This window comes from Nycticebus coucang, chromosome 11 (genome assembly GCF_027406575.1).
Source record: "Nycticebus coucang isolate mNycCou1 chromosome 11, mNycCou1.pri, whole genome shotgun sequence".
Classification (NCBI taxonomy): domain Eukaryota; kingdom Metazoa; phylum Chordata; class Mammalia; order Primates; family Lorisidae; genus Nycticebus; species Nycticebus coucang.
The window spans coordinates 55,397,062-55,420,976 of record NC_069790.1 but is presented as its reverse complement, the minus strand read 5'-3'; the positions used below and the strand labels follow the sequence as shown (position 1 = coordinate 55,420,976).

General features: G+C 38.2%; 1 pseudogene; it reads right to left on the bottom strand.

Annotated features, from left to right (window-relative positions):
- Window positions 1-296: 296 nt before the first annotated feature.
- On the bottom strand, window positions 297-1,413 carry LOC128598321 (heterogeneous nuclear ribonucleoprotein A3-like; annotated as a pseudogene).
- Between the last annotated feature and the right edge of the window lie 22,502 nt (window positions 1,414-23,915).

The window sequence follows — 23,915 nt, the reverse complement described above, 5'->3', positions numbered from 1 at the left end:
GAAAAAGACAAAGCTACAACAGATAAAAGACCTCAGGAATGTACATTTACTTGACACTACATTGCATTAATCAACAGCTGCACTTTTTGCAAACTGTGGCTATGACAGTCCTGGACAAGAAGGGTTTCCTGTTAAGCTGCAGTAACTTTTCTGACTATGGATCATCGTTCCTTCTGTGGCAGATTTTTACAGTTCCTCTAATGCATTTGGGATGACTTTCTCAAAGTATCCTGCAGCTTTCCTGACAACTCCTCAATCTCTCTCCTGCTAAGAACTGTAGCCCTTTTATGTTGTTTTTATAACCTTCTGCTACCATATCCACCACTTCCACCACCAGATCCATAACCACTACCATATGGACTGACCGAGCTTCTTCCAACAAAACTGCCCCCTTTCATGGGTCCATAATTTGATTTCTGTTGTCCAATATAATTTCCAAAATCATTATAGCTCCCACCACCACCATAGTTACCTCCAAAATTTCCTCCTTCATTGTAACCATCATATCCTCCTCCACCACCATATCCGCCACCTTGGTTTCCATATCCTGGTCCACCACCACCATAGTCCCCTCTACTACTGTAACCAGGACCACCACTGAAGTTCCCACCGTCACCTCCAAATCCATTGTATCCACCATCATCTCCTCCATAACTACCTCTGCTGCCACCACCTCCACCACCATATCCTCCTCTTCCATCAAAGTTTCCACCACGGCCAAAATTACCTCCACCACCTCCAAAGTTTCCTCCCCGACCCATGAAATTGCCAGATCCACTTCCACGACCTCTTTGCGATCCAGCAGACTGCATCTCTTGTTTAGAAAGTGCCTTTTTCACTTCACAATTATGCCTATTAATAGTGTGGCATTTCTGAACAACAATTTTATCAACAGTATCATGATCATCAAAAGTTACAAAAGCAAATCCTCTCTTTTTTCCACTCTGCCTGTCTTCCATAACTTCTATGGTTTCAATCTTGCCATACTTTTCAAAGTAGTCTCTCAAATTATATTCTTCTGTATCTTTTTTAATACCACCAACAAAAATTTTCTTCACTTTGAGATGGGCACCAGGCTTTACAGAATCCTCTCTAGAAACAGCTCTCTTTGGTTCCACAACACGCCCATCAACCTTGTGTGGTCGAGCACACATTGCTGCTTCCACCTCTTACACCCAAGAGTAAGTCACAAAACCAAAGCCCCTGGAACGTTTTGTTTGGGGATCTCTCATCACCACACAATCTGTGAGTGTGCCCCATTCCTCAAAATGTTCTCTTAAACGATCATCTGTATTTTCAAAGCTCAGACTACCAATAAACAGTTTTCTCAACTGGATCATAGCCCTCCTCCCCCCAGCAGTGGCGACAGCCGGAGTCAGGCTAGGGGCTACCAGGCGGCAGTTTTACCTCCATTTTGAGCTCTTAGTTCAGTCTTGTTTGCTAGACTCATCCATATTGTTGCATATAGGGTAGTTCAATTATATGTATAACTGTATAGCAGCTCATTGTATGGATATACTATAGATCACTCAGCCTTTTTATTGTTTTTGGACGTTTGAGTTACTTTCACTTTGGAGCTGTTAGGAACTGTTACAACTAATGCCACTATGAAGATTCTTGCATGTGACTTTGGTGCACAATGCCTATATCCCTATTAGATATACACTTAGAAGAGAAATGGGTCAACCATCAAATATATGTATGGTCAGTTTTAATAAATACTGTCAGCTTTACAAAGTAATTGTACCAATTAGTGCTCCAATTGGCAATGAGTACTTGTCACTACACATTTTCAGCTACATCGTCATGCATCACATAATGTCAGGGATACATTCTGAGAAATGCATCATTTTGTGCTTTCTTTGTTGTGAAAACATCATAGAGTATACTTACACAAACCTAAGGGGATAGCCCAATACATACTGAGGTTATAAACACTTAGGCATGTTACTAGAGTTAATACTGTATGGAACTGTAACACAATGATAAGTATTTGTGTATCAAAACATAGAAAAAGGAGATGGAGCAAGATGGCGGCTAAGTAACAGCTTCCCTGCAACTGGGCATGGTGAGTCTGGGAAGAGACTGTATAGCATACAGAGATATATCCAGGCATCTCTGGCTGGTGGGATCTGCCTATAATCATCCCTTTGAAGATATAGGGAGTCAGCAAGGGACTTCTGTACCCCAAGAGGAGGACAAAAACAGTGGAAAACTGGCAAGTGGTTGTGTGTGTCCAATCGACCTAATCCTGCTGGCAGCCCTAAGTACAAGCAGCAGTGAGACTGCAAACCAGAAAGGCTTTACCTGTGAACTGTTTCGGTGTTTTTGGAATTGGCACTCAGTTGAACTGCCTTGAGGAGAGCTTGAGCAGGAGTGAGGAGAACTTTGGGCATTGTCTAGGGCCCCAGCTGAGCTGCTGAGCTGGGTGGAGCTAATAGTGTTCGGCTATGGGCCGCAGGGAGCCATTGTGAGAGAACTGCCCTGGCAAGCTCCGCCCTCAGGGTCACAGAGCAAGGATCGGGTGGGAGCTAGTAACCTAGTGACTGAGCAGCCTAAAGGCAGGTGCTGAGCTGCCTTACAGCCTTAACCCTCAGGGGTAGAGTGAGACCAGTTTTGGCACACTGGAGTCTCAGGCTGTTGCCCTGGGTAGAGTGCCATGGTGTCACAACTCATAGCAACTTCAAACTCTTGGGCTTTGCTCTGCCTGGACTTCCATAAGAGCTGTGCCACAACCCCTCACCAATGACCTGCGCCCACTGGGCCTCCGCATGCCCTGACCAGGAACAGTGGAAGCCGTGCAACCCTGCATCCTGCCTCCACACTGGCCCACTCATCTGGCCAGGGACTCTGATAGCCACGTGCACTCTGGAGCCCTCTCTGGCTCTGCACAGAGCCCTTCTCCTGGCCAGAGACTGCAGAAGCCTTGGGCACTCTGAGTGAAAGTTACTGGGTGCCAGGCACTCCCAGAACCGTGCGCACCACCTCCTGCCCTGTTGCTGGATCCGGGTGTGTCACACTCTGGAGCTGCTTCCACAACCAGAACTCCCTGGCTGGGGCAGCCCCAGAGGAACTACACAGGGTCACTCTGTACAAAATCCAGCAACAATAGAGTGAACCCGCTGGGGCATAATCTTGGAGAGACACCTCCTCAACTCTGAGGACAGCCAGAGGCAACAGTGAAAAACAATCATGAGGTGAAATCAACAGAAAAATTCTGGCAATGTGAATTATCACAGACGATCCCCCAAGGATCAATGGGGAAGACACACCACAAGATCCCATGCACAATCAAATAGCAGAGATGTCAGAAATCAAATTCAGAATCTGGATAGCAAATGAGAACGAATTTAGAATTCTAAGCAGTAACCCAAACGATATCTGAAGAATTCAACGAATTCAAAGACCAAATGACCAAAGTTTTTGACACATTGAGACAAGAAGTTGCAGCCCTCAAAGATCTGAGAAACACAGTAGAATCCCTCAGTAACAGAATGGAACAAGCAGAAGAAAGGATTTCTGACATTGAAGACGAAGCTTGCGAATGCTCCCAAACTCTCAAAGAGGAAGAGAAATGGAGGACAAAAACAGATCCCTCTCTCAGAGAGCTCTGGGAAAATTAGAAGAAAACCAATATTCGTCTTATAGGGATCTCCAAAAGTAACGAAGTGGCTTCACAAGGCACAGAGTCTCTTCTCCATGAGATTATGAAGGAGAACTTTCTCAACAGGCCAAGAGATTCTGAAATTCTGATAGCAGACAGTTTCAGAACTCCAGGACTCAACCCAAATAAGACATCCCACAGACACATCATAATCAATTTCACTAAAGTTAATATGAAGGAGAAAATTCTGACAGCAGCTAGTACCTATATTACTAAACCTCTTTCAAAATATGGAAAAAGAAGGACACACCTTCTACCAAGCAAACATCACCTTGATCCCCAAACCAGGGAAAGACCCAACAAGAAAAGAAAATTATAGACCAATATCATTAATGAATATTGATGCTAAAATACTCAATAAGATCCTAACAAACAGAATCCAACAACACATCAAAAAAATTATACACCATGACCAAGTGGGTTTTATCCCAGGGTCTCAAGGCTGGTTCAATATATGTAAATCTATAAATGTAATTCAGCACATGAACAAACTAAAAAATAAGGACCATATGATTCTTTCAATTGATGCAGAAAAAGCTTTTGATAATATCCAGTATCCCTTCATGATCAGAATACTTAAGAAAATTGGTATAGAAGGGACATTTCTTAAACTAATAGAGGCCATCTACAGCAAACCCACAGCCAATATTGTATTCAATAGAGTTAAATTGAAATCATTTTCACTTAGATCAGGAACCAGGCAAGGTTGCCCATTGTCTCCATTGCTCTCTAACATTGTAATGGAAGTTTTAGCCATGGCAATTAGGGAAGAAAAGGCGATCAAGGGTATCCACATAGGGTCAGAAGAGATCAAACTTTCACTCTTTGCAGATGATATGATCGTATACCTGGAAAACACTAGGGATTCTACTACAAAACTTAGAAGTGATCAAGGAACACAGCAATGTCTCTGGCTACAAAATCAACACCCATAAATCTGTAGCCTTTATACATACCAACAATAACCAAGCCGAAAAACAATCAACGACTCTATTCCTTTCAAAGTAGTGCCAAAGAAGATGAAATATTTGAGAGTATACCTAAAAAAGGACGTGAAAGATCTCTACAAAGAGAACTATAAAACTTTAAGAAAAGAAATAGCTGAAGATGTTAACAAATGGAAAAACATACTATGCTCATGGCTGGGAAGAATCAACATTATTAAAATGTCTACACTACCCAAAGCAATATATAATTTTAATGCAATTCCTATTAAAGCTCCATGGTCATATTTTAAAGATCTTGAAAAAATAATACTTCATTTTATATGGAATCAGAAAAAAAACTCGAATAGCCAAAACATTAATCAGCAATAAAAACACAGCAGGTGGAATCATGCTACCAGACCTGAGACTGTACTATAAATCCATAGTGATCAAAACAGTATGGTATTGGCACAAAAACAGAAAAGTAGATGTCTGGAACAGAATAGAGAACCAAGAGATGAATCCAGCTCCTTACCATTATGTGATCTTTGACAAACCGATTAAAAACATTCAGTGGGGAAAAGATTCCCTATTTAATAAATGGTGCTGGGTGAAATGGTTGGCAACCTGTAGAAGATTGAAACTGGACCCACACCTTTCACCATTAACTAAGATAGACTCTCACTGGATCAAAGATTTAAACTTAAGACACGAAACTATAAAAATACTTGAAGAAAGTGCAGGGAAAACTCTTGAAGGAATCGGCCTGGGTGAATATTTTATGAGGAGAACTTCCCAGGCAATTGAAGCAGTATCAAAAATACACTACTGGGACCTGATCAAACTAAAAAGCTTCTGCACAGCCAAGAACATTGTAAGTAAAACAAGCAGACAGCCCTCAGAATGGGAGAGAATATTTGCACGTTATACCTCCGATAAAGGTCTAACCAGAATTCAAAGAGAACTCAAACGTATTAGCAAGAAAAGAACACGTGATCCCATCTCAGGGTGGGCAAGGGACTTGAAGAGAAACTTCTCTAAAGAAGACAGATGCATGATCTACAAACACATGAAAAAAAGCTCATCATCCTTAATCATCAGAGAAATGCAAATCAAAACAACTTTGAGATATCACCTAACCCCAGTAAGAGTAGCCCACGTAACAAAATCCCAAAACCAGATATGTTGGCGTGGATGTGGAGAAAAGGGCACACTTCTACACTGCTGGTGGGAATGCACACTAATACATTCCTCTGGAAGGATGTTTGGAGGATACTTAGAGACCTAAAAATAGACCTGCCATTCAATCCTATAATTCCTTTACTAGGTTTATACCCAGAAGACCAAAAATCACAATATAACAAAGACATCTGTACCAGAATGTTTATTGCAGCCCAATTCATAATTGCTAAGTCATGGAAGAAGCCCAAGTGCCCGTCAACCCACGAATGGACTGGGAAATTGTGGTACATGTATACCATGGAATATTATGCAGCCTTAAAGAAAGATGGAGACTTTACCTCTTTCATGTTTACATGGATGGAGCTGGAACTTATTCTTCTTAGCAAAGTATCTCAGGAATGGAAGAAAAAGTATCCAATGTACTCAGCCCTACTATGAAGCTAAATTATAGCTTTCACATGAATGTTGTAACCCAATTATAGCACAAGACTTTGAGGAAAGGGCCAAGGAAGGGGAAGGGAGGGGGGAGGTTAGGGTGGACGGAGGGTAATGGGTGGGGCCACACCTGTGGTGCATCTTAGAATGGGTACAGGCGAAACTTACTGAAGGCAGAATACAAATGTCTACATACAATAACTAAGAAAATGCCATGAAGGGTACGTTGAACAGTTGGATGAGAATATTTCAGATTGTTTATGAAACCAGCACCTTGTACCCCTTGATTGCACTAACGTACACCACTATGATTTAACAATAAAAAAAATACATTTTTAAAAAACATAGAAAAAATACAGTAAAAATATGATATTACAAACTTTTTTTTATGGTAGATGAATAAGAGAAAGGTTTATTTTCAAATACCATAAGATTGGGGGGAACCACAAGAATGATTTCTTAAAAGTTTCAGAGATGAACAGTGACTTTTAAAGATGCCTTTTAGAAGGAAGTGGGGAGTGAATTTGGAAAGTATTAGGTTACTTGTGGGAGGGGGTGTAGATAAAGGGAAACATGATCTGTAAATCAACCTGAGAAACAGGTATTGTGATTCAAATGACCTTGGAGCCAGGTCTATTAGCATGTGATAAGGAGGCCCTCAGCTCCTTTAGATTTTAGGTAGATAGAGGAAAGTCTTCCTTCAGTGTTTCCTGATTGTGAATAGTCTTTTTTTTTTTTTTTTTAATTAAATCATAGCTGTGTACATTAATGCAATCATGGGGTACAAGGTGTTGGTTTTATATACAATTTGAAATATTTTCATCAAACTGGTTAACAAGCCTCCATGGCATTTTTTTAGTTATTGTGACATTTATATTCTACATTTAGTAAATTTCATATGTACCCTTGTGAGACGCACCTTTCATATGAAAGCTATAAATTAGTTTCATAGTAGGGCTGAGTATATTGGATACTTTGGATACTTTCTCTTCCATTTTTGTGATACTTTGCTAAGACGAATACATTCCAGCTCCATCCATGTAAACATGAAAGAGGTAAAGTCTCCATCTTTCTTTAAGGCTGCATAATATTCCATGGTGTACATATACCACAATTTATTGATCCATTCGTGGGTGGATGGGCATTTGGGCTTCGTCCATGACCTAGCAATTATGAATTGCACTGTAATAAATATTCTGGCACACATATCTTTGTTATAATGTGATTTTTGGTCTTCTGGATATATGCCTAGTAGAGGAATTGTAGGATCGAATGGCAGGTCTATTTTTAGATCTCTAAGTGTTCTCCAAACATCTTTCCAAAAAGAACATATTAGTTTGCATTGCCACCAGCAGTGTGGATGTGTTCCCTTTTCTGACATCCACGCAAACGTCTCTGGTTTTGGGATTTTGTGATGTGGGCTACTTTTACTGGAGTAGATGATATCTCAAAGTAGTTTTGATTTGCATTTCTCTGATGATTAAGGATGATGAGCATTTTTTCATGTATCTGTAGGCTGTGTACCTGTCTTTTTTAGAGATGTTTCTCTTGAAGTCCCTTGCCCAAGATGAGATCACTTGTTCTTTTCTTGCTAGTACATTTGAATTCTCTGTGGATTCTGGTTCTTAAACCTTTCTCGGAGACATAAACTGCAAATATCTTCTCCCATTCTGAGGGCTGTTTGCTTGCTTTACTTACTGTGTTCTTGGCTGTGCAGAAGCTTTTTAGTTTGATCAGGTCCTAGTAGAGTATTTTTGCTGCTGCTTCAATTGCCCAGGGGGTCCTCCTCATAAAATATTCACCCAGGCCAATTTCTTTAAGAGTATTCCCTGCACTTTATGCAAGTATTTTTATAATTTCATGTCTTAAGTTTAAATCTTTGATCCAGTGAGAGTCTATCTTAGTTAATGGTGAAAGGTGTGCGTCCAGTTTGAGTCTTCTACAGGTTGCCAGCCAGTTCACCAAGCACCATTTGTTAAATAGGGAATTTTTCCCCACTAAATATTTTTAATTGCCTTGTCAAAGATTAAATAATGGTAAGTAGCTGGGTTCATCACTTGGTTCTCTATTCTGTTCCATACATATACCTCTGTTTTTGTGGCAGTACCATGCTGTTTTGATCACTATCAATCTGTAGAATAGTCTGAGGTCTGGTAGCATGATTCCTCCTGCTTTGTTTTTATTTCTGAATAATGTCTTGGCTATTTAAGGTTTTTTCTGATTCCATATAAAACAAAGTATTATTTTTTCAAGATATTTAAAGTGTGACAGTGGAGAATTAATAGGGATTGCATTAAAATTGTGATTGCTTTGGGTAGTATGGACATTTTAACAATGTTGATTCTTCCCAGCCATGAGCATGGTATGTTTTTCCATTTGTTAATATCTTCAGCTTTTTCTTTTCTTAGAGTTTCATAGTTCTCTTTATAGAAATCTTTCATGTCCTTTGTTAGGTATTTCATGCCAAATATTTCATCTTTTTGGCACTACCGTGAATGGAATAGAGTCCTTGACTGTTTTCTCAGCTTGACTATTATTGGTCAAGGCTATAGATAAAGGCTATAGAATTATGAGTGTTATAGATTCCAGCGACAAGCACTTTCCTGGGAAAGCTTCTGCTCAGCAAGTTTGCAAGTTCAAACTTTACAAGTTTATAACCTGATCTGCTGCTATATTCCTTGAGTTTTGTAGTAGAACTTCCCAGGTTTTGTAGAAGAATCTCTGGTGTTTTCCAGATATACAATCATATCATCTCCAAAGAGTGAAAGTTTGATCTCTTCTGATTCTATATGGATATCCTTGATCACCTTTTCTTCCCTAATTGTGATGGATAAAAATTCCATTACAATGTTAAAGAGCAGTGGAAACAATGGGCAACCTTGCCTGATTCCTGATCTAAGTGGAAATGATTTCAATTTAATTCCATTCAATATGATATTGACTGTGGGTTTGCTGTATATGGCCTCTGTTGGTTTAAAAAATGTCCCTTCTAGGAGAGGTGGAGCAAGATGGCGGCCGAGTAACAGCTTCCTTGCATCTGGGCACTGTGAGTCTGGGGAGATAGGACTCCAGCCCTCTCTGGCTGGTGGGATCTGCCTATAATCACCCTGTGAGGATACAGGGAGTCCGCGAGACACTTCTGGACCCCAAGAGGAGGACTAAAACAGTGGAACAACAGCAAGTGGTCGCATGTGTTCAATCCGTCTAAACCCACCCACAACTGTAAGTTCAGTAGCAGCAAGACTGCAAACCAGAAAGGCCTTACTTGTGAACTGTTTTGGTGTCTTTGGACTTGGCACTCAGCTGAACTGCCTTGGGGAGAGCCTGAGCGGGAGTGCGGAGAACTTTGGCCATTGTCTAGGGCCCCAGTCTGAGCCGCTGAGCCAGGCGGAGCTAATAGTGTTTGGCTATGGGTCACAGGGAGCCATTGTGAGCGATCTGCCCCGGCAAGCTCCGCCCTCAGGGTTACAGAGCTAGAATTGGGTGGGAGCTGGTAACCCAGCGACCAAGTAGCCTAAGTGTGTGGTCTGAGCTGCCTTGCAGCCCTAACCCTCAGTGGCAGAGTGAGACCGGTTTTGGCACACTGGTTAAAGTGGATAGCCACTTCAGCAGTGATTCCAGTGACAAGCACTTTCCTGGGAAAGCTTCTGCTCAGCAAGTGAACAAGTTCAAAGTGCCTTTTAAGTGGGCTGAAGACAGCTTTAGGGTGTCTACCTGCTGGGGTTTGAGAAATCAGCAGCCTCCAGTCGTATCAGAACTGTCATTAAAATCTCATACTCCAGAAGACCAGCTGTTGCCCAGACAATATTCAATAACATATACATACTGCTTTGTTTTTGGTTGTGTTTTTTTTTTTTTTTGCTTTGGTTTTTTTTTTTGTTTTGTTTATTTTGATGTTGTTCATGTTGTTTTGTTTTTTAATTTCAACCTTTCCCATACAGATCCTTTTTCTTTCTCAATTTTTCTAGTTTAATTATAATTTCCCATTGCTGTCTTTTTCAATAACTAGAACTTCATTTTTGCTAGTGTTTCTACAGCTATTATTTGGTTTTTCACCCAATTTTATCCCGTAAAGTTTTCTGTTTGCTTGTTTTGGATTGATTTATAGCATTTTTGTCTTTCCTCTCTACTTGGTGGAGGTGGGGTACTGTGTCTGATCAGGTTAGCAAAGAGCTGCTGACCTCAAGGGAACCACCCAACTGGGCACCCCCAGAAGGTGGGTTATTTTTAAGGTTGTGACAAAGTACCCTACTGTACACCTATATTGCTCTGTCTCTCTCTTTCTGTGCCTCTCTTCTTTTTGTCAATATTCCTTTTACCCACCCCCTCTTCTTTCTCTATTTTTCTTTTTTTTTTTCTAATCACTCGGTCCTCCTTTCTTTCATCCCTTTTTTGCTCTTCAACCTTCTCATCCTTCTGGTCCTGTAACCCTTAGGCCACAGGCATGAGAACTTAAAGAGCAAGAGGAAGTGAAAGGAAAATTAGGGCAAAGAAACAGATAAAAGAAATCACTTATGAGGAAGAATCAGCAGAAAACTCCAGGCAACATGAAGAACCAGTCCAGAACAACCCCACCAAGGGAAAATGAGATAGCTACTGCAGATGATTCCACCTATAAAGAAATGTTAGGAATGACAGAAAGGGAATTTAGAATACACATGTTGAAAACAATGAAAGAAATGATGGAAACAATGAAGGAAACTGCTAATAAAGTGGAAAATAACCAAAAGGAAATCCAAAAACAGAATCAAATAAGAGATGAACGATATGAAGAATATAAAAAGGATATAGCAGAGCTGAAGGAACTGAAGCAGTCAATTAGGGAACTTAAAGATGCAATGGAAAGTATCAGCAACAGGTTAGACCATGCAGAAGAAAGAATTTCAGAGGTAGAAGACAAAGTTCTTGAGATAACTCAGATAGTAAAAGAGGCAGAAAAGAAGAGAGAGAAAGCAGAACGTTCACTGTCAGAATTATGGGACTTTATGAAGTGTTCCAACATATGAGTTATAGGAATCCCAGAAGGGAAAGAAGAATGCCCCAGAGGAATGGAAGCCATACTAGAGAATATTATATAAGAAAATTTCCCAAATATCACCAAAGATTCTGACACACTGCTTTCAGAGGGCTATCAGACCCCAGGTCGCCTCAACTCTAACCGACCTTCTCCAAGACACATTGTGATGAACCTGTCCAAAGTCAAGACAAAAGAAAAGATTCTGCAAGCTGCCAGGAGTAAGCGCCAGTTGACCTACAGAGGTAAATCCATCAGAGTGACCACAGACTTCTCTAATGAAACTTTCCAAGCAAGAAGACAATGGTCATCTACCTTTAATCTACTTAAACAGAACAATTTCCAGCCCAGAATTCTGTACCCTGCTAAGCTAAGCTTCAAAATTGACAGAGAAATCAAATCATTTACGGATGTACAAACATTGAGGAAATTCGCCACAACAAGACCAGCTCTACAGGAAATACTTCAACCTGTTCTGCACACTGACCACCACAGTGGATCAGCAGCAAAGTAAGAACTCAGAAATTAAAGGACAGAACCTAACCTCCACACTGATGCAAAAGATAAAACTAAGCAATGGACTCGCACCAAATAAGATGAATAGAATACTACCACACTTATCAATTATCTCAATAAATGTTAATGGCTTGAATTCCCCACTGAAGAGACATAGATTGGCTGACTGGATTAAAAAACACAAGCCATCCATTTGCTATCTGCAAGAAACACACCTGGCTTCAAAAGACAAATTAAAGCTCCGAGTCAAGGGTTGGAAGACAATTTTTCAGGCAAATGGAATTCAGAAGAAAAGAGGAGTTGCAAACTTTTTTTCAGATACATGTGGATTTAAAGCAACTAAAGTCAAAAAAGACAAAGATGGTCACCTTATATTGGTCAAGGGAAAAACACAACAAGAAGACATTTCAATTCTAAATACTTATGCACCCAATTTAAATGCTCCCAGATTCTTGAAACAGACCTTACTCAGTCTGAGCAATATGATATCTGGTTATACCATAATAACAGGGGACCTTAACGCTCCTCTTATAGAGCTGGACAGATCCTCTAAACAGAAATTAAACAAAGATGTAGGAGATTTAAATCAGGCCCTAGAACAACTGTGCTTGATAGAAGCATATAGAACACTCCATCCCAAAGATAAAGAATACACATTCTTCTCATCACTCCAGAGAATATTCTCCAAAATTGATGATATCCTGGGACACAAAACAAATATCAACAGAATCAAAAGAATTGAAATTTTACCTTGTATCTTCTCAGACCATAAGGCACTAAAGATGAAACTCAACTCTAACAAAAATGCGGGACCCCGCCCAAAGGCATGGAAAGTAAACAATCTTCTGTTGAATAACAGATGGGTGCAGGAAGAAATAAAACAGGAAATCATTAACTTCCTTGAGCATAACAACAATGAAGACACAAGCTACCAAAACCTGTGGGATATTGAAAAAGCAGTTTTGAGAGGAAAATTTATCTCTTTAGATGCCTACATTCAAAAAACAGAAAGAGAGCACATCAACAATCTCACAAGCCATCTCATGGAATTGGAAAAAGAAGAACAATCTAAGCCTAAACTCAGTAGAACAAAAGAAATCTCCAAAATCAAATCAGAGATCAATGAAATTGAAAACAAAAGAAACGTTCAGAAAATTAATGAAACCAAGGAGTTCATTTTTTGAAAAAATAAATAAAGTAGATAAACCATTGGCCAGACTAACGAGGAATAGAAAAGTAAAATCTCTAGTAACCTCAATCAGAAATGATAAAGGGGAAATAACAACTGATCCCGCAGAGATACAAGAGATCATCTCTGAATACTACCAGAAACTCTATGCCCAGAAATTTGACAGTGTGAAAGAAATGGACCAATATTTGGAATCACAACCTCTCCCTAGACTCAGCCAGGAAGAAATAGAGCTCCTGAACAGACCAATTTCAAGCACTGAGATCAAAGAAACAATAAAAAATCTTCCAACCAAAAAATGCCCTGGTCCAGATTGCTTCACTCCAGAATTCTATCAAACCTTCAAGGAAGAGCTTATTCCTGTACTGCAGAAATTATTCCAAAAAATCGAGGAAGAAGGAATCTTCCCCAACACATTCTATGAAGCAAACATCACCCTGATACCAAAACCAGGAAAAGACCCAACCAAAAAGGAGAATTTCAGACCAATCTCACTCACGAATATAGATGGAAAAATTCTCAACAAAATCCTAGGCAATAGATTACAGCTTATCATCAAAAAAGTCATTCATCATGATCAAGTAGGCTTCATCCCAGGGATGCAAGGCTGGTTTAACATACGCAAGTCTATAAACGTTATCCACCATATTAACAGAGGCAAAAATAAAGATCACATGATCCTCTCAATAGATGCAGAAAAAGCATTTGATAAAATCCAGCATCCTTTTCTAATTAGAACACTGAAGAGTATAGACATAGGTGGCACATTTCTAAAACTGATTGAAGCTATCTATGACAAACCCACAGCCAATATTTTACTGAATGGAGTAAAACTCAAAGCTTTTCCTCTTAGAACTGGAACCAGACAAGGTTGTCCTCTGTCACCTTTACTATTCAACATAGTGCTGGAAGTTCTAGCCAATACAATTAGGCAAGACAAGGAAATAAAGGGAATCCAAATGGGAGCAGAGGAGGTCAAAATCTCCCTCTTTGCTGACGACATGATCTTATACTTAGAGAACCCCAAAGACTCAACCACAAGACTCCTAGAAGTCATCAAAAAAATACAGTAATGTTTCAGGATATAAAATCAATGTCCACAAGTCAGTAGCCTTTGTGTACACCAATAACAGTCAAGATGAGAAGCTAATTAAGGACACAACTCCCTTCACCATAGTTTCAAAGAAAATGAAATACCTAGGCATATACCTAATGAAGGAGGTGAAGGACCTCTATAAAGAAAACTATGAAATCCTCAGAAAGGAAATAGCAGAGGATATTAACAAATGGAAGAAGATACCATGCTCATGGATGGGAAGAATCAACATTGTTAAAATGTCTATACTTCCCAAAGCAATCTACCTATTCAATGCCATTCCTATCAAAATACCAACATCATACTTTCAAGATTTTGAAAAAATGATTCTGTGTTTTGTATGGAACCGGAAAAAACCCCATATAGCTAAGGCAGTTCTTAGTAATAAAAATAAAGCTGGGGGCATCAGCATACCAGATTTTAGTCTGTACTACAAAGCCATAGTGCTCAAGACAGCATGGTACTGGCACAAAAACAGAGACATAGACACTTGGAATCGAATAGGAAACCAAGAAATGAAACTAACATTTTACAAGCACCTAATGTTCGATAAACCAAACAAGAACATACCTTGGGGGAAAGACTCCCTATTCAATAAATGGTGTTGGGAGAACTGGATGTCTACATGTAAAAGACTGAAACTGGACCCACACCTTTCTCCACTCACAAAAATTGATTCAAGATGGATAAAGGACTTAAATTTAAGGCATGAAACAATAAAAGTCCTCCAAGAAAGCATAGGAAAAACACTGGAAGATACTGGCCTGGGGAAAGACTTCATGAAGAAGACTTCCATGGCAATTGCAACAACAACAAAAATAAACAAATGGGACTTCATTAAACTGAAAAGCTTCTGTACAGCTAAGGAGACAATAACCAAAGCAAAGAGACAACCTACACAATGGGAAAGGATATTTGCATATTTTCAATCAGAGAAAAGCTTGATAACTAGGATCTATAGAGAACTCAAATTAATCCACATAAAAAAGCCAACAATCCCTTATATCAATGGGCAAGAGACATGAATAGAACTTTCTCTAAAGACGACAGACGAATGGCTAACAAACACATGAAAAAATGTTCATCATCTCTATATATTAGAGAGATGCAAATCAAAACAACCCTGAGATATCATCTAACCCCAGTGAGAATGGCCCACATCACAAAATCTCAAAACTGCCGATGCTGGCGTGGATGTGGAGAGAAGGGAACACTTTTACACTGCTGGTGGGACTGCAAACTAGTACAACCTTTCTGGAAGGAAGTATGGAGAAACCTCAAAGCACTCAAGCTAGACCTCCCATTTGATCCTGCAATCCCATTACTGGGCATCTACCCAGAAGGAAAAGAATCCTTTTATCATAAGGACACTTGTACTAGACTGTTTATTGCAGCTCAATTTACAATCGCCAAAATGTGGAAACAGCCTAAATGCCCACCAACTCAGGAATGGATTAACAAGCTGTGGTATATGTATACCATGGAATACTATTCAGCCATGAAAAAAATGGAGACTTTACATCCTTTGTATTAACCTGGATGGAAGTGGAAGACATTATTCTTAGTAAAGCATCACATGCAATGAAGCATGAATCCTATGTACTCAATTTTGATATGAGGACAATTAATGACAATTAAGGTTATGGGGGGGAAGCAGAAAGAGGGAAGGAGGGAGCGGGGTGGGGCCTTGGTGTGTGTCACACTTTATGGGGCAAGACATGATTGCAAGAGGGACTTTACCTAACAATTGCAATCAGTGTAACCTGGCTTATTGTACCCTCAATGAATCCCCAACAAGAAAAAAAAAAAAAAAAAAAAGAAAAAAAAAAGAAATGTCCCTTCTCTACCAATTTTCTTAAGTTTTCTGATCATGAAGGATGCTAGATATTATCAAAAGCTTTTTCTGCATCAATTGAGAGAATCATATGGTCTTGTTTTTTAATTTGTTTATGTGCTGAATTATATTTATAGATTTACGTATATTGAACCATACTTGAGACCCTGGGATAAAACCCACTTGGTCATGGTGCATAATTCGTTTGATGTGTTGCTGTATTCTGGTCATTAGGATCTTGTTGAATATTTTTGCATCAATATTCATTTGGTATTACAATCTTATGGGAACATGCTTGTACATGTAATCTGTCTTTCACCAATATCTTTACATGGCATAAGACTGGAATTTTTATTTTCAGTCTGTTCAAACCATTCTGGTGATGAGTAATGTTATCTCAGCATGGCTTTCCTTTGAAGAATACTGAACTATTGAATTTGAACAGATTTTCATGTTTAGAGTATTTGGATATGCTCATTGTGAAATGTTTCTTTGATTACCTTTTCTTTTTTTAATTCCAGAAGATCAATTAAGGCGCTAAAAGTATTTTTATTACATGGCTATCTTGTATAATGCTTAAGTTAGGGCTTTGCGTATGCTCAGCATCAGAATACTGGTCATTATACTCAGTAGGTAAGCTTTTATCCTATATCCACCTTCCCCAATTCTTGGTTTCTCATGTCCTTTATATCACTTTGTGCCAGTGTGTACCCATCTATTAGTTCCACTTATTAGTGACAATGTATTGTGTTTGGTTTTCTATTCCTGAGATACTTCACTCAGAAGAATAGTTTCCAGTTCCCACCATGTTGATGAAAATGACATTATGTCATTCCTTTTTATGAGTGAGTAGTACTCCATGGTATGTTTATGTATGTTTGAATAAATATCACATTTTCTTTAACTAGTCATGAATTGAAGGAAACTGAGGTTAATTCCACATCTTTGTGATTGTGAATTGTGCTGCAATAAACACTCAAGTCCAAGTGGTTTTTTGATGAAATGACTTTGCCTACCCAGCAGTAGAATTTATGGCTCAAATGGTAGGATCACATATATTCCTTTGAGAAATCTCCAAACTGTTTTCCATAGAGGTTGTACAAATTTTCCATGCCATCAAGAGCGTATGAGCATTCCTTTCTCTCTGCATCCATGCCAGCATCTATTATGTTTTCAACTTTCTAATTATGGCCATTTGGATGGGGTAAAGTGGCATCTCATTATAGTTTTAAGTTGCATTTCCTTGATGATTAGTGATGTTGACCATTCTTTCATTTTCACTAGTTTGCAGTGTCACCAACTGCAATGGTTATCATAGCTTTTTGCATGTCTAATTTCATAGATAACTGCAATTATTGTGGGTTAAACTGTCCCACATAAGCCACACAAGACAAGTCTGTAATGGGTTAAAAATGGCTTTTGCTAACACAAAGGCAAAAGGAGAACTGGGCTCCCCCTGAGGCATACTCAGAGCCTGTTTGTTTGGAAGTAAAAATCTGGAACAGTTTCTCTGATGTTATGCTCCTGTTAAGCCCATGTGGTCAGAGACTAACAATCTCTTCTCTGGAGATATGGGCCAGAGGTTGACAGGTGTTAAAAACACATTGTCTTTGGAGCCTAAAGGTCTCTGCCTTATGGAAGAACAAAGTCATTGCTCCATTATGAGGCAAACTAAGTGTGTGCTTGAGGGATTTTATTTCCCCTTCTTCCCCAGGAGTTCTTGTGATTTTTATTTAGATACCTTGCTCAAGAGTTAACTGCATGTCTGAGAAGAATGAAAAAGCAGAAGATTGTGCTGATTTGTAGACTTGGTGTCTCCCCACAAGTTAAGTTTAGATAGAAAGAGTTAGAGATCATAGATTAAGTGTGTATGTGACCACCAGTGTATATAAGGTGGTCAAGAATAAAGATCCTTTGCTACACACCATCCCATGTGGTGTAGTCTGTTTCTTGTTTACCCTTAATAATTGCAGGAGCGAGCTTGCACCCACGGCAAAGCTGCTGTTCTCTCGTGTCTCCAGTCATGCAACAAATTATCTATCATATCTATCTATCTTTCTCTATGCACCTATGTCAACACATGTTGTCATAGGACTTTGTAATAAGTATCATTTTCACTAGAGTCAGGTGATATCTCCTTGTGGTTTTGATTTGCATTTCCCTGATGATTAGAGATGTTGAGTATTTTCTCATGTTTTTTGGCCATTAGATTATCTTTATTTGAAAAGTTTCTGTTTATGTCTTTTCTCCTTTCTGTTTTTTTTTTTTTGTTTGTTTGTTTGTTTAGACAGAATCTTGCTCTGTCACCTTGGGCAGAGTGCCACAGTATCATTATGGCTCACAGAAACCTCAAACTCTCAGCTCCTGAGTAGCTGGGACCATTATTTAGTAGAAATAATTTCCATATTTTTAGTACAATAAAATACTAAATACTTGCTCAGGCTGGTATTGTATTTTAGTACAATAAAATACTAAATACTTGCTCAGGCTGGTCTTCAGCCTCTGAACACAATCAGTCCATGTGCCTCAGCATCCCAGAGAGCTATAAACAGAGGTGTGAGCCACCATGCCCGACCCCTTCCCCACTTTTTAATGGGGTTATTTGATTTTTTTTAACCCTGATTTGAGTAATTTGTAGATTATAGTTATCAGTACTTTATCAAATGTATAACATCCAAATATTTTATCCCATTCTGTAGATTGTCTATTTAATCTATTCATCACGTCCTTAACTGTACAGGAAACCTTTTAATTTGCTCAAGCCCCATCTATTTTTGTTGTTGCCAATGGTTTTTTTTTTGTTGTTTATTTTTTCTTTTTTTATTAAATCATAACTTTGTACATTGATGCATTTATGGGGTTCAGTGTACTGCTTTGATATACAATGTGAAATGCTTACATTGAACTAACACATCCATTACAATTATACTCATTTTTTTAATAGTTTTGAAATGTACCACTGCATCATGCACATTAGGTGAGGCTCCTGCAAATCACCCCATATGCCCCCCGTTTGTTTGTTTTTGAGACAGAGTCTCACTCTGGTACCCTGACTAGAGTGCTGTGGCATTATAGGTCACACCAAACTCAAGCTCTTGGGCTCAAGCAATCCTCTTGCCTCTGTTTTTCTATTTTTAGTAGAGACAGGGTATTGCTATTGCTCAGACTGGTCTCCAACTCGTGAGCTCAAGTAATCCACCTGCCTCGGTCTCCCAGAGTGCTAGGATTATAGGCATGAGCCACTGCACCCAGCCTGTTGCTGTGATTTCTTTTGAGGTCTTCTCCATAAATTCTTTTCCTAGACCAATATCTATGAGAGTTTTTCCAACATTTTCTTTTAGAAGTTTTATGGTTTTATGCCATAGGGTTAAGTGTTTTATCCATCATGAATTAATTTTTGTGAGCACTGAGAGGTGTGGATCCTGTTTCAGTCTTTTACATGTGGCTATCCAGTCTTCCCAGCTCCATTTACTGAATAGAGATTTCTCTTTGCTCTTTGCTCCAGTGTACTTTTTGTCTATTCTGTCAAAGATCAGATGGGAATATGAAAATGATTTAATCTCTGGGTTCTCTGTTCTGACCCATAGTTCTATGTTTTTGTGCCAATACCATGCTGTTTGGGTTACTATATCCTTGTAGTATAGTTTGACATCCAGTAAAGTGATGCCTCCCAATTTGTTCTTATCATGTAAGGTTACATTGGTTATTCCAGGTCTTTTCTGGTTCCATAAAAAGCATAGAACTATTTTTTTCTAGATCTGTGAAAAATGACATTGATATTTTAATGGGGATTTCACTAAATCTGTAATCACTTTGTGTAGTATAGGCATTTTAACAATATTTATTCTGCTGATCCATGAACATTTTATGTTTTTCCATCTGTTTATATCTTCTGTGATTTCTTTCCGCAGTGTTTCATAGTTCTTCCTTTAGAGATCTTTCTCCTACTCTTCTTAGTTAAATATATCCTAGGTATTTTATTTTTCTTTGTTGCTACTATGAAAGGTATTGCTTCTTTGATTTTATTCTCAGTTTGACTGTTGTTGACACATATCAGTGATTTTCAGCTGGTGTGCCACAGCACAGTGGTGTGTTGTGAAAATTTTTAAACATTAATTAAATTATTGTCAAAAGAAGTTCAAATCACAGTAAGTATATTCCTTTGTTTTTACTCTTTTTTTTTTATCAACACAATTTAAGTGTATGATGGAAATTTAACTATAGGTTCAAGTATGCCATGAGATAAAAAAAGGGTTAAAACACAGGCATATATGAAAATTGCTAATTTACATTGATTTTGTAGACTGAGACTTTGTTGAATTTATTTTTCACTTCTAGAAAAGTCTTGGTTGACTGTTTGGGGTTTTCTAAATATAATATTATATCATCAGCAAATAGCAATAGTTTTATCTCTTATTTTCCCATTTGGATGCCTTTGATTCCCGTCTCTTGACTGATCTGGCTAGGACTTTCAGCATTATGTGGAACAGAAGTGGAGATAGTAGACAACCTTGTCTGGTTTGAGTTCTAAGTGGAATTTTTTTAAAATTTTCTCCATACAGTATGATGTAAGCTGTGGGTTTGTCATATATGACCTTTATAATTTTGAGGTATGTTCCATCTATTCATCAACTTTCTGCACTATGTGGACAGAAGTGGAGATAGCAGACAACGTTGTCTGGTTTGAGTTTTTTTTTTTTTTTTTTTGTAGAGACGGAGTCTCACTTTATGGCCCTCGGTAGAGTGCCGTGGCCTCACACAGCTCACAGCAACCTCCAACACCTGGGCTTAAGAGATTCTCTTGCCTCAGCCTCCCAACTGGTTTGAGTTTTAAGTGGAATTTTTTTCAATTTTCTCTATACAATATGATGTAGGCTATGGGTTTGTTATATATGGCCTTTATAATTTTGTGGTATGTTCCATCTATTCCAATTTTGTTAAACATTCTTATTATAAAAGGCTACTAAATTTTGTCAAACACTTTTTCTTCATCTATTGAAAGGATTATATGGTCTTTGTTTTTGCATCTATTTCAATACGGGATTCCATTTATAGTTTTGCATGCACTGAACCATCCTTGCCTTTCTGGGATGAAGCCCACTTGATTCTGATAAATTACTTTTTTCATGTGCAGTTGAATTTAGTTTGGTAAAATTTTATTGAGAGAATTTTTGCATTTATATTAATAAGGTATGTTGGTCTGTCATTTTCCTTTTTAATTATATCCTTTACTGGGTTTGGTATCAAGGTGATACTGGCTTCATACAATGAGCTGAAGGGGATTTCTTCCTTCTCAGTTTTGTGGAATGATTTCTGCAGTAGAGGTGCCAGTTCTTCTTTGTAGATCTGGTATAATTCATGTGTGAAACCACCTGGTCTGAGACTTTTTTTTTGGTTGGAAGATTTTTTATTTCTGCTTTAATTTCAGTGCTTGATATTGGTCTGTTCAAGAGTTCAATTTCTTCCTGATTGAACCTAAGGAGATTATGTTTTTCCAAGAATTTGTCCATTTCCTTCACATCTTCAAGTTTATGAGTGTAAAGATTTTTTTTTAATTTTCAATCTTTTATTTTCAATGTATCACATTACATCCCACCAACAGGGCACAAGAGTTCTAATTTCTTCAAATCCTCACCAGTATTTGTTATTTCTTTGCTTTTTGATAGTAACTATCTGAAAGTATGAGGTGTTATCTCATTGTAGTTTTAATTTGCATTTATCTAAAGATTTAAGACATTGAGTGTCTTTAATTCACAAAATGAGAGAAAATATTTGCAAATCCTATACTGATAGGGATTGATATCCATAATCATAGAGAACTCCTAAAACTCCACAACAACAAAAATCAAACAAGCTGATTCAAAAATCACCAAAAGACTTGAATAAACATTTCTCCAAAGAAGACATAAAAAATAGAGCATAAAGATTTTTATCATGTTCTAAGATGATGTTTTGGATTTTTGTGATATCAGTTGTGATTTTTTTCCCTTTTATGCTTTTAGTTGAGATTATTAGAGTCCTTTCCTTTCTGTTTCTTGTTCATCTAGCAAAAGGTTTGTCAATTTTGCTTATCTTTTCAAAGAACTAAGGCTTTGCATTGTTGATCTTCTGTGTAGTTCTTTTGTTCTAGATTTCACTCAGTTCTGCTCTGATCTTGGTTATTTCTTTTGTTCTGCTGAGTTTGGGATTGATTTGATCTTCCTTTTCCAGTTCCTTGAGATGATTCATTAAAATGTTGATTTGTGATCTTTCTGTCTTTTAGATGTAGGCATTTAAGGCAATGAGTTTTCCTCTCAGGACTGCCTTTGTTTTATCCCACAGACTTTGATAATTTGTGTCCTTATTATCATATAGTTAGAAGAATCTTTTTATTTATATCTTTACCTCCTCATTGACCACATTCTGGTTCTTTAGTTTCTATGACTTTGTGTAGGGGGTGAGTGTTTCTATTAGAATTGATTTCTTATTTTATTCCACTGTAGTCTAAAAAGATGCATGGTATTCTGTTTTGTTTAGTTTTGTTTTTAATTTGTTGAGACATGTCTGTACCCTAGGGTGATTAATCTTACAGAATCCTTCATGTGCTGATAAGAACATATGTTCAGTAGTTTGGGGATAGAATGTTCTGTAAATGTCTGTTTGACCCATTTGTTCTACAGTTACTGGTTAAGTCCATTGTTTCTCTGCTTATTTTTGTCTATTTGGAGAATCTGCCCAGTTCTGTCAGGGTGATGTTAAAGTCTCCAGCAATAATGATGCCACTATTTATCATTTTGTTTAGATTGGGTAGAATTTGCTTTATGAATTTAGGTACTACTGTGTTAGGTGCATTAATATTTAGTTATGTTTTCTTCTTCTTCTTTTTTTTTTTTTTTGCAGTTTTTAGCCAGGGCTGGGTTTGAACCTGCCACCTCTGGTATATGGGGCCAATGCCCTACTCCTTTGAGTCACAGGTGCCACCCTAGTTATGCTTTCTTGTTGAATTTTTCCTTTCACCATTATGTAGTGACTGTTTTTTGTCTTTCTTTACTTTTGTTGATTTGCATTTTATGTCATCTGATATGAGAGTGGCTATGACAGCTTTCTTTTGGTTTCCATTTGCATGGAATATTGTTTTCCATCCTTTCACCTTGACTCTAAACACATTCTTGTGGGTTAGATGTGTTTCCTGGAGACAGCAGATATTTGTTTTTTGTTTTTTTTTATTAAATCATAACTGTATACATTGATATGATCATGGGGCATCATACACTCGCTTCATAGACCATTTGATACATTTTTATCACAATGGTTAACATAGCCTTACCGGAGTTATCTCAGTTACTGTGCCAAAATATTTACATTCTACATTTACCAAGTTTCGCAAATACCCCTGTAAGATGCACCACAGGTGTGATCCCACCGATCCCCCTCCCTCAACCCACCCCCCCTTTCCCACTTCCCCCTATTGTTAGGTTGTAACTGGGTTATAGCTTTCATGTGAAAGCCCCAAATTAGTTTCATAGTAGGGATGAGTACATTGGGTACTTTTTCTTCCATTCTTGAGATACTTTACTAAGAAGAATATGTTCCAGCTCCATCCATGTAAACATGAAAGAGGTAAAGTCTCCATCTTTCTTTAAGGCTGCATAGTATTCCATGGTGTACATATACCACAATTTATTAATCCATTCGTGGATCGATGGGCACTTGGGCTTTTTCCATGACTTAGCAATTATGAATTGGGCTGCAATAAACATTCTGGTACAAATATCTTTGTTATGTTGTGATTTTTGGTCTTCTGGGTATATGCCCAGCAGAGGAATTACAGGATTGAATGGCAGATCTATTTTTAGATCTCTGAGTGTTCTCCATATATCTTTCCAAAAGGAATGTATTAATTTGCATTCCCACCAGGAGTGCAGAAGTGTTCCCTTTTCTCCGCATCCAGACAGCAGATATTTGACTTATACTTTCTTTAGAATCCATTTGGCCAGCTTAGATCTCTTCAGTGGGAAGTTCAAGCCATTCACATTTATTGAACATGTTGATACATGTTATTCATCTTATTGGGTAGACC